The following is a 4,793-nucleotide window of genomic DNA, read 5'->3' on the forward strand; positions in this document are numbered from 1 at the left end:
GGAGTCAGAAGTTTCTTTGGCCATGCCGATTTTTACCGAAGGTTTATAAAGGATTTCTCGAAAATTTCAAAGCCGCTTTGTTTGTTGTTAGAGAAAGATACAGTGTTCAATTTCAACAAAGCATGTTTGGAAGCTTTTGAAGATCTAAAGAATCGATCACAGCCCCAATAATCGTTACACCTGATTGGAATTCATCTTTTGAGTTGATGTGCGATGTAAGTGAATATGCTATTGGAGCTGTTATGGGTCAAAGAAGAAAAAAAGTGTTCCACCCCATTTACTATGCAAGTAGAACATTGACCGGTCAATTTGAAATTTTTTTGAATCGACTAAAAAAATTTCGTGTTGAGTTAACAAATCTTATTATTTATACTTAATGTTGCATTTACATGGACCGATTATTGATACTTGAATTCAACAAAATAAATTCAAGCTTCCTATAGAAAAAAATCAAGAGTTTAACGAATTGTTTTGACCAAATTGGAGCAAATGCAAGGTTGAAGTTTCCATAAGCATTAACAAAATATCTATTCCAAAAAGTTGAAATCAAACTGTCCTCAAGCTTCATCTTCTTTAGACACTGTAAATAGTACCGACAATTCTGTAACAAAAATAAAAATGTATTCATAAATTACGAAAATCTTTACTAGAAAAGTTAAAAATAAACATTCAATTTTGTGGGTTGTAGTTAAGTAAGTTACCATTTTCATGTTCCGATAACTTTGACAATTCTAATAAATATCAAAAGAGAAAAATGTCAGTTAAATTGTGAGAATGTTTATAAAATTAAATAAAATAAGCAATTAACTTTTTGGATTAAAGTTAGTCCCTTACCATCATCTATATTTTGAAGTCCCACCATATAATCCTCAAGCTTGATAGGATCTTTTGATTTTCGAAGCCAATCTTGTATGCAAACCAAAGCCTCAACCATAAAAGGAGTCAAAGAACTTCTAAAATTATCTAGAACACGTCCACTAGTGATGACAGAACTTTTGAATGCAATACTTGAGATAGGAACGAATAACACATCTCGAGCCATTTGCGCAACAATTGGGAATCTTGGACTATTAACTTTCAACCACAATAACAAATCAAATGAATCTAAATTATTTTCACAATCTTCTCCCAAATATCTATTCAACTCAGATTTACTTTCCAAGCCAACACGTTGCTTTTTCTTCATATATTGTTGCATGACTAAGCCTATCTTCGATTTTACTTGATCTATTTCATTTTCACTTGAACTTGGAACTCTAGTAGGAAATTTAGATTCAACTTCAATGTTCATGTGATGATTTCCCTCAACAATGGCAGAATATTCTTCAAACAAACAATGCAATTCTCTATTGACCATCCTTATAATGTCATCTAAAATAGTAGGAAAAATTAAGTTGACTCAAAATGCAAGAAAATCCACTTTGTGTCGTGGGCCAAAGATAACTGCTAGATAAATAAGCAAGTTCATCACTTTTGAATCACCCCATTACTTCTTGTACTTATCATTCATTTTTGAAGCCATAGACATTATGTCTAAAATCCCCACAATGTTTCCACCCATTAAGAAGACAATGCACATCTATGACTACTTCAAAAAAAAGTACTAAAGGTTACATGTAATGATCCGGACCCCTTCAATGTAAGTTCATGAAAAAGCTCATGCACTTTCATAACTCTTCAAACATTTTCCTAATCATCACATGTGGGGACTCCATATCCAGCACTAAGGTCTGGAAAAAAAAGTTATGATCATCATGAACATAAGCTTCAAACACACATTCATATTTTTCAACCACATTTAACATCATATAAGTTGAATTCCATCTAGTAGACACATCTAGACATAAATGAGCCTTAGTACCTACCATTTCTTCTTCTGGCCGACGGCTAAATTTAGACAACCTTGATGGTGATGCTCTAATATATATCACAGCTCCTCTAACTCGATCCATAGATATAGAAGCGTCTTTAACCCCTTCCTGAACAATAAGATTAATAATGTGTGACGCACATCTCATATGTATATATTTACCATTCGCAACTCAAGCTTTTCGATGAAGAACTTCTTTCTTAAATAATTAGTAGCAACATTGTTAGAAGATGCATTATCAACAGTAATAGCAAAGACCTTCTTAATCCCCCTGTAACACCCCGAATTTTGGGCCTAGAAGAAATAGGTTTTGAACAAGGGAACAGTTAGGAGACTACACATAAATATTTAGTTGTGCAAGGAAGTGACATAAATGAATGTCTGCTTCAGTGGTTAAGTGATTTAGGAGTGTTTGGAAGTGTTTGAGAAGTCAGGGGTTCAAGCCTTGGTTTATGCAAAATTTTTATTTTAAGTGAATAAAAATCTTGGATCTAGATAGTAGGTTCTTAAATTATTGTGATTAAAATATGATACAAAGGAGATGTTGGTCTAGTGGTAAGGGGCATGTGGAGTGTACATGGGGTCTAAGTTTCAAGTGGTGGAGCATCAAAAATGGAGTATTTATTTTGCTGCCTAATTCATGTGGGTGGTAGAGTTGGATTGAAATACTGCTAAATGGAGTTTGAACTAGTCATAAAGATAATTGAGGAGGGATATTTGGAGAGATTTGAGGAGAGAATATTGGAATTTGGGGAGGTTGTTAATGTGGAGAGATAATAGTAGAATCTTAAGGGATAAGAAGTGGATGGAGAGCGTGTAACCAAATTGGAAGAGGGATTTTTGGGATTTGGGGCTGTTGCCGATTTGGTGAGAGTTAGAATTCGGGTTTCATTCATTTTCTTTCAACCTTGGCCGAATACAGCTTCTCTCATCCCTCACCATTTTTCTTTTCAGTTTTCTCTCCTAGTCAATTCTCCCTTCTTCTTTTTTTAAGCTCTGCCGAATAGCTCTCGGTTTTAGCAAGTGTTCGTTGATCAATTGGGAGCGCACGGTTTTTCTCTTCCTCTCCCTCAAGTGCTCTCTATTGGCCGAATACTGATAGATTAATCCTGATTCTCGGTTCTTTGTACGCTACATCTCTAATCTGCAATTTGTTTTATCGTTGTTGGTAAGTGGTTATGGTATGATAAGGAGTCATCTGTTACTTTTTGAGAAACAATATTGAGTGGTAAGTGGGGTGCAATTGAGATGGTTTGTCAAGTATGAGTCTAATATAAAGATGGTGACTTTTGTGTAGATGGTGGTCGAGGTTGATTGGCACATTGCCTGGGAACCAAGGGTACGATGATCATTCATTTTCAGAATAAAAGTGTTCGAAACGAAGGGAATCTGCAAATTGCATTAGGTATGTAAACAGCCCACTGTAACTGTAGAACGGCAAAAGCGAAAAGCCAGAAATACGGCGTTTGAGACCACACGAGCGTGCGATCGCTCGTGTGGAAAGCCAAACCCACGAATCATGGGCGATATATTGTGGAGGCCTCCATGAGCATTTTCATGGGCTTAGGCCGTAATGGGCCACGTTGGGCTGAAATGGGCCGTGTGGGCTCAATGGGCTCGTGGGCCCCACACGGATGAAATCCACGATTTGTGGCAAATACTGGACTGCGTTATGTATATCTCATAGCCGTGGAAAAATTTGGGCTGAACGGGCTACACGAGCATGTGGGCCCACTTGGGCTGAGTAATGGGCCTTAGGCCCATTTACACTGTTATGACCATTTAGGTTACATGAGTCGCTCGAGGCAACTACGGACCTTTCGAGAGGTCGATATCTACACCGAGACCCTAAAATAGGTAAAATGATCAAAATACCCCTATAGGGTAAAATGACTGATATACCCTCATAGGGTAAAATGACCGAAATACCCTCATAGGGTAAAATGATCGAAATACCCCTATAGGGTAAAATGACTTTTATACCCCTAAGAGATGAAATGACTGTTATGGCCTTGTGTTATGTATGACTGATTGGCTCTATGATATGTATGACTATGATTGAGCATGACATTTTGCATACACGTATGATATTATGTCATGATATATTGCATGGGGATGGGTTGTTATATTTGGAGGAAGTGTACCGTACTGATAAGGTTGCACGGGTCGTCCAAGATGACTGTGGACCTACTGATGGCTATATGTCATTTATTTTACTGGCAGCTTTGCTACAATACCGTTTAGTACCGCAACCGGTGCTAAACTTGGTGTGTCTTACTGGGTGGGCCGATTTTAACCCCACATGGTGTGTTTGGCTGGACGGAGTGGTGTGTAGAGGCTGGATTGGGTAGGATTTCTAACTGCATATCTGCATTGATTAATATTTTTGTACTGTTACTGCATCAATTAATGATATTACATACTATTCACTGCATGACTGATATCTGTTACTGTTATGGGCCAAGGCCCCACTGATACTATTATTGAAATTGGGCAAAGGCCCTACTGATTACTGGCATTGTGATGGGCTCAAGCCCAATCGTTTACTATTACGGGAAAGGACTTAGGCCTACATTGAACTAGACTATTACTGTAACGGGATCAGGCCCAAACTGCATTTATCTACTATTTAATTGATTGTTTGCTTCTTAGGGGATTACACAATCAATTTTTGTAAACTCGTCCATTTGTTTAACTGTATAGGTAATCCTCAGTTGTAGGCGGGTCGGTGCTATGAGAGACTCGATGATGATCACACAAATGCATTAGCTTTCGTTTTTAGCCTTTGATTTATAAGTAACTAAATTTGGGTATTTTTATGTAAAAAGGCCTCTTTAAAGTTATAAAATTTAAATTGGTGTTTTTATTTATTTAGTTTGATATAAACTGCTAGTTGTAGAAAATAACGAGTTTTCGAAAGGTA

The sequence above is a fragment of the Gossypium raimondii genome, chromosome 2 (genome assembly GCF_025698545.1).
Source record: "Gossypium raimondii isolate GPD5lz chromosome 2, ASM2569854v1, whole genome shotgun sequence".
NCBI lineage: Eukaryota > Viridiplantae > Streptophyta > Magnoliopsida > Malvales > Malvaceae > Gossypium > Gossypium raimondii.